The sequence below is a fragment of the Gorilla gorilla genome, chromosome 10 (assembly GCF_029281585.2).
Source record: "Gorilla gorilla gorilla isolate KB3781 chromosome 10, NHGRI_mGorGor1-v2.1_pri, whole genome shotgun sequence".
In the NCBI taxonomy this organism is placed as follows: Eukaryota; Metazoa; Chordata; class Mammalia; order Primates; family Hominidae; genus Gorilla; species Gorilla gorilla.
The window spans coordinates 40,313,852-40,327,124 of record NC_073234.2 but is presented as its reverse complement, the minus strand read 5'-3'; positions in this window follow the sequence as shown (position 1 = coordinate 40,327,124).

Sequence of the window (13,273 nt, the reverse complement as noted above, 5' to 3'; positions counted from 1 at the left end):
GTGAGCCAAGCCATAATTGTGCCTCCGCATTACAGCCTGAGCGACAGAGCGAGACTCTATCTCAAAACAACCACCACCACCACCATCACCATAACAACAAATACCTTTCCATTGTTTTCATTTAAATTATAGGCTCTTTATTCATTGTTGGGAAAATGTGTATCAAATTCTTTTGTCTGGATAACCATATTAGTTAACTTTTGGCCGGAGGCATTTGAAAGTAGAAAACAGACAGATGTAGACATTTGTATGACCTATACGACAATTTGTTAGTTGCTTACCTTATGTTCCCTTCCTTTTCCTAGTCTTTCAAGACTTTTTCCCCATCCCTTACTGAACATATGAGGTTTTACAAAGAAATTCTAATTTGGTATTTGGCAAGCCTGATCCTTCTGAAATAAGGAAAATTAAATAACACAGAGAGAGCATAGCAAAGCGATCTTATCACTAAGTGAACTGAAAATAAATATTTGATCCAATCCTATAGTTTTTAAAGAAAGGAACATCTCCAAATGTGTGGAACAGGATTTCAAAATGTTGAAAGGGAAATGTCAAAATATTTTAATAAGTGGGAGATCAAAAGCTGGTTTTGAGAGATGAGGAATAGAATTCTGGAACCTTAGAGATAGATCAGTAATGTGTAATATTCAAAGATCATGTAAAAAGACCGTGCAGATCAACAAAGAACTTCATAGGTAATAATTTTAAATTTCAGGTACTGTATATTTATAACCATAGCAAGATCAAAGTTTGTTAGTATAAAAATAATTTCAAAAATCACTTTTATTAGTAAATTAACGTCTTTATTTTTAAATTAAACTTTTGGCTTTGAGATAATTATAGATTAATATGTAGTTGTGTGAATTAATACAGGTAGATTCCTTTTACTGTTTGCCATGCTTCTTTCAATAATAACTTACAAAACTGCAGTATAATATCGCAATCAGGATATTGACATTGACACAGTCTACTAATCTTGTTCGTATTTCTTAAATTTTATTTGTATTCATTTGTGTGTCTCTGTGTGTATTTATTTCTTGGCAATTTTATCATATATGTAGATTTGCATATCTATTACTATGGTCAAGATACTGAACTGTTCCCTCACCAAAAAGATCTTTTGTTACTCTTTTATAACCACACTTACTTCCTGCCAGCCACATACCACCACTCTTGTCTTTACCTCTGTGTGATGGTAAATTTTGTGTGTCAGCATGGCTAAGTCATGGTGCTCATATATGTGGGCAAACATTATTTTGCGTGTTTCTGTAAAGGTGAATGAGATTAACATTTAACTTGGTGGATTTTGAGTCAAGTAAATTGTCCCCCATTTTGTGGATGGCCCTCTTCTAATTAGCTGAAAGTCCAAATAGAGAAAAATGCATTGACCCCCACCTTGAGCAACAGGGAATTTTGCCAGCAGTCTTTGAACTTGAAGACTTCAACTAGAGTGTTGGCTTTTTCCAGGTCTCCAGCCTGCCTACCCTGCAGATTTTGGACATGGCAGTTCCATAATCACGTAAGTCAATATCTAAAAATAAAACATATATAACAGGACTTCACAAAGTTCAGGGAAAAATGTAATTAAAAGATAAAAGTAAAAAGTATAAACTTTATTTTTCAACACAAGCTTCATCAAGTTCAAAAGATTTTTATAAGTGACAATACTAGCCATTTAGCTCATTTCTAAAGAACAGAGGGTCCTAAGAATTTAACCATGTAAATACGATCTCTTTTTACATTAATAACTGAAGAAAAATTAGTGTCCGTTACAGATTTTTTAATATTATGATCCAAAAAAAAAATGTCAGAAGAAGCCAAATCGGGACTATAAAGTGAATGCCTAATGATTTCCCTTTGAAACTCTCACAAAATGGTCCTTGTTTGATGGGAGGAATGAGCAGGAGCATTGTCATCGTGGAGAAGAACTCCCTGGTGAACTTTCTCAGGTGTTATCTGCTAAAGATTTTTCTAACTTTCTCAAAACACGCTCATAACAAGCATGTTATTGTTATTTGGCTCTCCAGAAACTGAACAAGCAAAATGCCTTCAGCATCTGAAAAAATGGTGGTCATGACCTTTGCTCATGACACTTCTGTTTTTGGTTTGACTGGAGCACTTCCACTTTTTGGTGGCCATTGCTTTGTGCTTTGTCTTCAGGATTGTACTGGTAAAAGCATGTTCCATCTCCTGTTACAATTCTTCAAAAAAAATGCATCAGGATCTTGATCATATTTGCTTTAAATGTTCGTTAATAGTTCTGTTCCTGTCTGCACCTGATATGGATACAATGATTTCGGCACCCATCTAGTGGAAAGTTTGCTCAACTCTAATTTTTCAGTCAGAATTGTGCAGGCTGAAGCAATTGAGAAATCGGTGGTGGTGACTATTGTTTCTGCTGTTACTTGTCGGTCCTCTTCAATTAGAGCACAAACAGGATGATTTGTTTTCTTTGCAAATTGATGTAGGTGTCTCCCACTGTGGGTTTTATTTTCAGCATTTTATTGTCCCATCTTAAAATGGGTTATTTGTAAGCTGCTTATTTGCAGCATTGTCCCCATACCACACTGTCTTTTTTTTTCATTTCCATAGATTTTTGGGGAACAGGTGGTATTTGGCTACATGAGTAAGTTATTTAGTGGTGATTTGTGAGATTTTGGTGCACCCATCACTCAAACAGTATACACTGAACCCAGCTTGTAGTCTTTATCCCTCACCCTCTTCACACCCTTTTTCCCTGAGTCTCCAAATTCCATTGTGTCATTCTTATGCCTTTGCATCCTCATAGCTTATCTCCCACTTATGAATGAGAATATGTAATGTGTGATTTTCCATTCCTGAGTTATTTCACTTAGAATAATAGTTTCCAATTCCATAGACGTTGCTGCAAATGTCATTAACTCATTCCTTTTTATGGCTGAGTAGTAGTAGTCCACCATACATATATATATATATGTGTGTGTGTGTGTGTGTATATATATGTATATATATACAAGTATGTATATACATGTGTGTGTATATATGTATGTATGTATATACGTGTATGTATATATATACACACACACACAGTATCTTTATCCATTCATTGATTGATGGACATTAGGGTTGGTTCCACATTTTTGCAATTGCAAATTGTGGTGCTGTAAACATGCGTGTGTAAGCATCTTTTTTGTATAATGATTTCTTTTCCTCTGGGTAGATACCCAGTAATAGGATTGCTGGATCAAATGGTAGTTCTACTTTTAGTTCTTTAAGTAATCTCCACACAGTTTTCCACAGTGGCTGTCCTAGTTTACATTCCCACTAGCAATGTAGAAGTGTGCCCTCTTTTCTGCATCCACACCAACATCTATTATTTTTGATATTTTAATTATGGACATTCTTGCAGAAGTAAGATGGTATCACATTGTGGTTTTGATTTACATTTCTCTGATCATTAATAATGTTGAGCATTTTTCATATGTCTCTTGGCCATTTGTATATTTTCTTTTGAGAATTGCCTGTTCATGTCCTTAGCCCACTTTTTGATGGCATTATTTTTTCTTACTGATTTGCTTGAGTTCATTGTAGATTCTGGATATTAGTCCTGTGTCAGTTGTATACATTATGAAGATTTTCTCCCACTTGGTTGGTTGGTTGTTTACTCTGCCAAATGTTCCTTTTGTCATGCAAAAGCTCTTTAGTTTAATTAAGTTCCAGCTATTTATCTTTGTTTTTATTGCATTTGCTTTTGGGTTCTTGGTCGTGAAATCCTTGCCTAAGCCAATGTCTAGAAGAGTTTTTCCAATGTTATCTTCTAGAATTTTTATAGTTTCAGGTCTTAGATTTAAGTCCTTGATGTGTCTTGCCAATTATCCCAGCACCATTTGTTGAATAGGGTGTCCTTTCCCAACTTCATGGTTTTGTTTGCTTTATTGAAGATCTGTTGGCTGTAAAGATTTGGGTTTATTTCTGGATTCTAGATTCTGTTCCATTGGTCTATGTGCCTATTTTTATATCAGTACCATTCTGTTTTGGTGACTATGGTCTTATAGTATAGTTTGAAATCAGGTAATGTGATGCCTCCATATTTGTTATTTTTGCTACTCTTGCTTTGGCTATGTGGGCTATTTTTTGGTTCCATATGAATTGTAGGGTTGTTTTTTCTAATTCTGTGAAGAATGATGGTGGTATTTTGATGGGAATTGCATTGACTTTGTAGATGGCTTTTGGCAGTATGGTCATTTTCACAATATTGATTCTACCCATACATGAGCATGGGATGTGTTTCCATTTGTTTGTGTTCTCTAAGTTTTGTAGTTTTCCTTGTAAAGTTCTTTCATCTCCTTGGTTAAGTATATTTCTAAGCATTGTATTTTTTTGCAGCTATTGTAAAAGGACTTAAGTTCTTGATTTGATTCTCAGCTTTGCCATTGGTGTATAATGGAGCTACTGATTTGTGTACATTAATTTTGTACCCTAAAACTTTATTGAAGTCATTTATCAGTTTTAGGAGCTTTTTGGAAGAGTCTTTAGATTTTTCTATGTATACCATTATATTATCAGCAAACAGTAACAGTTTGACTTCCTCTTTACTGATCTAGATGTCGTTTATTTCTTCCTCTTCTCTGATTGCTTTGACTAGGACTTCCAGTACTATGTTGAATAGAAGTGGTGAGAATGGGCATCCTTCTCTTGTTCCAGTTCTCAGAGGAAATGCTTTCAACTTCTCCCCATTCAACATTATATTGGCTGTGGGTTTGTCATAGAAGGCTTTTATTACAATGAGATGTGTCCCTTGTATGCTGATTTTGCTGAGGATTTTAATCATAAAGGGAGGCCGATTTTTTCAAATGCTTTTTCTGAGTCTATTAAGATGATCATGTGATATTTTTGTTTATAATTCTGTTTATGTAATGTATCACATTTATTGACTTGCATATGTTAAACCATCTCTGCATCCATAGTATGAAACCCACTTGATCATGGTGTATTATCTTTTTGATATGTTGTTGGATTCAGTTAACTAGTATATTGTTAAGGATTTTTACATCTATGTTCATCAGGGATATTGGTCTGTAGTTTTATTTTTTGGGTTATGTTCTTTCCTGGTTTTGGTTTTAGAGTGATACGGCCTTCATAGAATAATTTAGGGTGGGTTCCCTCTTTCTTTATCTTATGGAATAGTGTCAGTAACATTGGTACCAATTCCTCTTTGAATGTCTGGTTGAACTCAGCTGTGAATCTGTCTGGTCCTGGACTTTTTTGGTGCTGGTAATTTTTAAATTACCATTTCAATTTTGCTGCTTGTTTTTGGTCTGTTCATGGTGTCTAATTCTTTCTGATTTATGCTAGGAGGCTATATTTTTCCAGGAATATATCCATCACCTCTAAGTTTTCTAGTTTATGAGTGTAAAGGTGTTTATGGTAGCCTTGATTTTTTTTTTATTTCTATGTTTTTGGTTGTGATATCTCCCTCTTTTTTTCTCCTCTGATTGAGCTTATTTGGTTTTTCTCTTATTTTCTTGGTTAATCTTGCTAATGGTTTATCAATTTTATTTATCTTTTCAAAGAACCAGCTTTTTGTTTCACTTATCTTTTGTATTATTTTGTTTCAATTTTATTTAGTTTTGCTTGGATCTTGGTTATTTCCTTTCTTCTGCTGGGTTTGGGTGTGGTTTGTTCTTGTTTCTCTTGTTGCTTCAGAGTGTGATCTTAGGTTGTCTGTTTGTTCTCTTTCAGACTTCTGATGTAGGCATTTATGGCTATGAACTTTCCTGTGAGCATCACCTTTGCTGTATCCCAGAGCTTTTGATAGGTTGTGTCACTATCATTGTTCACTTCAAATAACTTTTTAATTTCAATCTTGATTTTATTGTTGACCCAATGACCATTCAGGAGCAGGTTATTTAATTTCCATGTATTTGCATGGTTTTGAAGGTTCCTTTTAAAGCTGATTTCCAGTTTTATTCCACTGTGGTCTGATAGAGTACTTGATATAATTTCAGTTTTCTTATATTTATTGAGACTCGTTCTGTGGCCTATGCTATGGTCCATCTTGTAGAAAGTTCCATGCACTGATGAATAGAATGTATATTCCATGGTTGTTGGGTAGAATGTTCTGTAAATATCTGTTAAGTCTAGTTGTTCCAGGGTACAGTTTAAATCCATTGTTTCTTTTGACTCTCTGTCTTGATGACCTTGAGAGGTGACAACATGCTAGCAGCCCTCTCTCGCTCTCGGCACCTCTTTGGCCTTGGTGTCCACTTTGGCCACGCTCCAGGAGCCCTTCAGCCCACCAATACGCTGTGGGGGCCCCTCTCTGGGGCTGGCCAAGGCAGGAGCTAGCTCCCTCTGCTCGCAGGGAGGTGTGGAGGGAGAGGCGTAGGCAGGAGCCAGGGCTGCGCACGGTGCTCCCGGGCCTGCATGGGTTCCAGGCGGGCATGGGCTCAGCAGGCCCCACATTCCATGTGGCTGGCCAGTGCCTGATGGGCTTGATCAGAGGCTGGGTCCCGTGCGTGGACCGCCATTCCCTCGTCATGGGGTCAGTGGCCATGATGGCGGGTCTCCTTCTCTTTGGTCTCTTCCTCGCTTCCCCTCTTTTCCTCTTGGTTGTCCGGGACGAGCTCCCTCTGGGCTGCCAGAATGCCCAGGCTAGGTGATGCAAAGTCCCACAGTGAGTGCCAGTGAGAGGTGAAGCCGGCTGGGCTTCTGGGACAGGTAGGGTTTGGAGAACTTTAATGTCTAGCTAAAGGATTGTAAATGCACCAATCAGCACTCTGCGTCTAACTAAAGGTTTGTAAATGCACCAATCAGTGTTCTGTGTCTAGCTAATTGGGTGGAGACTTGGAGAACTTTTGTGTCTGGTTAAAGGACTGTAAATGCACCAATCAACACTCTGCCAAAATGGACCAATCAGCTCTCTGGAAAACGGACCAATCAGCCCTCTGTACAATGGACCAATCAGCAAGATGTGGGTGGAGCCAGATAAGGGACTAAAAGCATGCCACCCTAGCGCAGCAACACGTTTGGGTCCCCTTCCACTCTGTGTGGAAGCTTTGTTCTTTTGCTCTTTCCAATAAATCTTGCTGCTGCTCACTCTTTGGGACTGCACCACCTTTATGACCTGTAACACTCACCTTGAAGGTCTGCAGCTTCACTCTTGAAGCCAGTGAGACCACGAACCCACCGGGAAGAATGAACAGCTCCAGATGCGCTGCCTTTAAGAGCTATAACACTCACCCCAGAGGTCTGCAGCTTCACTCCTGAAGTCAGCAAGACCACAAACCCACCAGAAGGAAGAAACTCTGGACACGTCCAAACATCAGAAGGAACGAACTCTGGACACACCATCTTTAAGAACTGTAACACTCACCGCGAGGGTCTGCAGCTTCATTCTTGAAGTCAGTGAGACCAAGAACCCACCAATTCCAGACACAACCTATCTAGTGCTGTCAGTGGAGTATTGAAGTCCCTCACTATTAGTGTGTTGCTATCTATCTCATTTCTTAGGTCTAGTAGTAATTGTTCTATAAATCTGGGTGCTCCAGTGTTAGGTGCATATATATTTAGAATTGTGATATTTTCCTGTTGGACAAGGTCTTTTATCACTATATGATGTCCCTTTTTGTCATTTCTAACTGCTATTGCTTTAAAGTTTGTTTTGTCTGATATAAGAATAGCTACTTCTGCTGGCTTTGGGTGTTCGCATGGAATGTCTTTTTCCACCCCTTTACATTAAGTTTATGTGCGTCCTTTATGTGTTACGTAAGTCTCTTGAAGGCAGCAGATACTTGGTTGGTGAATTATTATCCATTCTGCAATTCTGTATCTTTTTAGTGGAGCATTTAGGCCATTTACATTCAAGATTAGTATTGAGGTGTTAGGTACTATTCCATTCATAATGGAATTTGTTGACAGTATAATGTGTTTTTTTAAACTGTATTTTTATTTTATAAGTTCTGTGAGATTTTTGCTTTACAGAGGCTCTGTTTTGTTGTGTTTTCAGGATTTGTTTCAAGATTTAGAGCCCACTTTAGCAATTCTTGTAGTGCTGGCTTGGTAGTGGCAAATTCTCTCAGCATTTATTTGTCTGAAAAAGGCTGTTATCTTTTCTTTGCTTATGAAGCTTAGTTTCACTGGATACAAAATTCTTGGCTGATAATTGTTTTGTTCAAGGAGGCTGAAGATAGGGCCTCAATCCCTTCTAGTTTATAGGTTTCTGCCGAAAATTCTGCTGTTAAGCTAATAGATCTGTCTTTATAGGTTACCCTGTCCTTTTGTCTAACAGCTCTTAAGATTCTTTTCTTCATCGTGATTTTAGATAACCTGATGACAGTATGCCTAGGTGATGATCTTTTTGCAGTGAATTTCCCAGGTGTTCTTCAAGCTTCTTGTGTTTGGATGTCTAAGTCTCCAGCAAGGATGGGGAAGTTTTCCTTGATTATTCCCCCAAATATGTTTTCCAAACTTTTAGATTTCTCTTCTTATTTAGGAATGCCAATTATTCTCAGGTCTGGTTGCTTAGCATAATCCCAAACTTCTTGTTGGCTTTGTTCTTTTTTTAATTCTTTTTTCTTTATTTTTGTTGGATTGGGTTAATTCAAAAACCTTGCCTTTGAGCTCTGAAGTTCTTTTTTCTGCTTGTTTTATTCTATTGCTGAGACTTTCTAGAACATTTTGCATTTATCTAAGTGTGTCCTTCATTTCCTGAAGTTGTGATTGTTTTTTATTCATGCTATCTATTTCACTGAAGATTTCTTCCCTCATTTCTTGTATCATTTTTTAATTTCCTTAAACTGGATTTTATTTTTCCCTGGTTCCTCCTTGATTAGCTTAATAACTGATTTTCTGAATTGCTTTTCATATAAATCTATATTAAGCATTACCATTGAGTAGAGTGATTCCTGTTCATTTGTTTTTCAAGACTGTTTTAGATATTCTGGAACTTGGGCCTTTCTGTAGAAATTTTAGAATAAGATTGTCTATGGTCTATGTCTACAAAAAACCTGACATTTGGATAGAAATTGATCAATTAGAAAAAAATGAAAACTATAACGTTAAGCCTTTCAATTCATGGACACCATGTATCTTTCTATTTATTTAAATCTTTTGATTTTTTTAAATTTTGCAATGTTAATTATACAAATCTTGAACATGTCTTGCTAAGATAACTAAGTATCTCATTTTCTCTGGAGCAATTTTAAATGATATAATTTTAAATTTAATTTTCTAGAGTATGAAAATTTGATTTATTTGTGTTCACCTTTTATTCTGTGATCATACTGAACTCACTTATTAGTTCAGAGAGGTTACTAAACATTTTTTTGAATTGTCTATGTTTGTCATCATGTCAGTGAAGATAAGGGTGATTATATTTCTTTCTAATCAGTATACCTCCTTCCTTCCTTCCTTCCTCCTTCCTTCATTTTTTACTTTTTACAGTATCTAAAACTTTCAGTACTATGTCATATAAGAGTGACAAGGGCATACACACTTGCCATAGGATGGATCTTAAAAAACAATGTTTTATTTTTCAGTGTTAACTATGATATTAGCTATATTTTATTTAAGATGACCTTTAGCAAATTGATATAGATCTCTTTTATTACTAACATACTGAGATTTTTAATCATAAATTGGTATTATATTGTGTCAAATGCTTTTTTTGTGACATTTGATATGATTATGTAATTTTCCTTCTTTAGCTTGTTCATGTAGTAGATTACATCAAATGATTTTGGAATTTTGTACCAGCCTTGCATACTTAGAGTCACACTTGGTCATGATGCATATTTCTTTTTTATATTGTTGGGTTGATTTGCTAATTTTTTGTTGAGAATTATGGCAACTGAATTTGCAAGAGATATTGGCTCATAGTTGTCTTAATCTCCTAGGACTGCCATAACAAATTACCCCAAACTGGGTGACATAAAATAGCAGAAATTTATTCTTTCACAGTTCTGGAGACAAGAAGTTCAAAATCAAGGGTTGATGGGGACATGCTCCCTCTAATAGCTCTAGGGGAATTCTATGAACTAAATCATGTGCCATGAACATTCATATGTTGGAGTCCTAATCCCAATTTTATGGTGTTTTGAGATGATCCCTTTGGGACATAATTAACTTTAGATGAGATCATAAGGGTGGGGGCCCCCTGCTAATTTTTTTTTTATTGTAGTCCAGGAGGACCCATTCCAGATTTCTGAATTCCAAAATTGTAAAATAATACATTTATGTTGTTTTAATCCACAATATTTGTGGCAATTTGTTACAGTAGCAATAAAAAATTAATACAGTAACTTAAGAATTTGAGGAGGAGGATATTTATATTACAGTGTTCATCTTTCTTTCCTAAAGTTCCAGACCTTCTTTTCTTATTTTTTTTTTTCTGTTTGGAGAGTTCTCTTTAGCCATTTCTTATGGGTACATCTACTGGTGACAAAGTTTTAGTTTTCCTACATCTCAGAATGTCTTTATTTCGTTTTCATATCTAAAGTTTAGTTTCACCATATATAAAATTGGCAGTTTACGGTTCGGTTTTTACAGCATTTGAAAAATGTGTCATTTCCTTCTGGCCTACATATTTTGAGATTAAAAAAATAGGCTGTCATTCAAATGGATGTTCACTTACAGATAATCTCTGGCTGCTTTTAAATTTTTTTCTTAAGTTTTCATAAATTTAATTATGATATATCTTGGCATATATTTTTTAGGCTTATCCTATTTAGGATTCATTCACCTTATTCAATTTGTAGTTTTATGTCTTTTGTCAAATTTTTGAAAATTTTAGCCATTATGTCTTGTAATACTTCTTCAACTCATATAACTCTTTCTCTTCCCTTTCTGATATTCCAATAATAGGACCTTTAGATATTTTTTATCATCCCCCAGATGCCTGAGGCATTGTTCTTTTTTTTTTCTAGTTTTATTTTGTTTGTTCAGATAAAGCAATTCTTTTCTTTTATTATCAGATTCACTAATTTTATTTTCTGTCTCCACTATAGTATTGGTCCTATCTAATGGCTATTTAGAATTCTGTGATTTCCATTCAATTCTTTTAAATAATTTTTATATCTTTGTTAACATTTTCAATTTTTTCATTTATTTCAAGAATATTTGTAATTACTTGTTGAAGGAATTGTATGATGGCTGCCCTAGAAGAGTTTTCAAATAGTTCCAACATCTGATTCAGCTTGCTATTGGCATCAGTTGACTGTTTTTTCTCATATAAGGCATGACTTTTCTGGGACTTGCTATGATATGTGTCTTTCTATTAAATTTGGAGCATTTCAAATGTTATATTAGAAGAGTGTTAATTATATTTAAATATTATATTTTAGCAGGTACTTGCTCTGTTTAGGTTTAAGTTGTAGGTTCTGACTTTTGTGATCTGTATTTCTAATGATGACTTCATTTTCTGAGCACTTGCAATGCTAGTCTGGCTTGCTTTTTCCTGGCTCTGTTTGAGCTCCTTCTGGATTCCTAATGATGCTTCTTTCAGTAATGGAAGTCACTTCATTTGATGTTCTGGTCACTTGATATAGGATGGGTTTTGACAGGCCTGTAGAAGGGACAGCATTTCCCTGGGTCTGTTTTGAGGTCACCTGGTCCTGGTGGGCTCTCAACTCTGTCACTATTGTACCGCCGGTGGACAGAAGCATCTACCTGGGCTAATTTATGTCTGTGTGTGGAAGGCCAGGAGATGAGGAATATAAATGATTCTCTGCCATTTTGTGAAAGGTCAGGAGACCTCAAATCTAAATCACCCTTATGTCATTGTGTGGACGGCTATGAAATATTGGCCTGGGTTTTCTTCTGCCACTCCTGGAAAGCCAGGAGCCACTGGGACCGCACAACTTTCTGTTGTTGGATGAAAGATTAAAAAATGCCTTTCCTGGAACATATTTTGTCATTCATTGAAGGTCCAGAAGACACTGCATGGTTGACACTCCTAGTGTGAGTAAAGAGGCTGCTGCTTTCAGTGGAGATAGAGCATAGGATAGTGGGCCTGTCTCAATTCTGCTGTTGCCTCTGCTGCTGGCAGGTCAGGCCCACTGCTCTCAGCAGGCGTGGGATGTAACATGGTCTGACACAAATGAGTTCTGCTGGTACTGCTGCTATAGCCAGATCACATCTACTTCTGCTACTAGGCAAGCGTCATTTTACTACATTCCTGGCAAACTTTCTGTCTCCCAGTCCTCTGGCAAAAACAAAACAAACAAAATGAAAAACCTTTTTCTCCTTCTCCTGTCTTCTTCTTCTTCTTCTCCTGTCTTCTTCTTCTTCTTCTTCTTCTTCTTCTTCTTCTTCTTCTTCTTCTTTCTTCTTCTTCTTCCTTCTTCTTCTTCCTCCTTCTTCCTCCTTCTTCCTCCTTCTTTCTTCTTCTTCTTTCTCCTTCTTTCTCCTTCTTCCTCCTTCTGCTCCTCCTCCTTCTTCTTTCTTCTTTCTCCTTTCTTCTTTCTCTTCTTCTTTCTTCTTTCTCTTCTTCTCCTTCTCCTTATTCTTCTTCTCCTTCCTCTTCCTCCTCCTCCTCCTTCTCCTCCTCCTCTTCTTCTTCTTTCTTCTTCTGTCTATACCTATTGGCACTTCTAAGTTGCAGAGTTTGGAAAAGCTCAATCTGGTATATGTGGGAAATTTAAAAAACTCCAGGAAAATTTATTTCAGTGTCATGATTTAAGTCCTCAAAGACCAGTCAGCTCACACTTTTTTCACCTTTCACAGTCCTAGATAATATCTGTCTAGTTATTTCTAGGGTATTTTCTGTATTCAGAAGCATAAGGAAAAGAGAACCTATGTCATCTTATATCAGAACAAAAAATACCTGAATATTCATTTTATATTTAATATTTAATATTTCATCATATATATATACACACACACATACTCTATCTTATATGTGATGGTTTGAATATGTTTCTCAAAGTCTATGTGTTGGAAACTTAATCCTCGATGCAATAGTGTTGAGAGGTGAGATCTTTAAGGGTTATTACATCATGAAACCTCTGCCCTGATGAGTGGTTTAACACCATTATCATAGGCGTGAGTTATCTCAAGAGTGGGTCCTGATAGAAGAATAAGTTTGAACTGTTTCCATTCTCTCTCTCATGGATGTGCCTTTGCCCTTCTGCCTTTCCACTATGGATGACTCAACAAGAGGCCCCTTGACAGCTGCTGGCACCTTGATATTGGACTTCTTGGCCTCTGGATCTGTGAGAAATATTTTTTTCTTTATAAATAATCCGGTTTGGGGTAGTCTGTGAAAGAAACAGAAAACAGGCTGAGACACTACTAC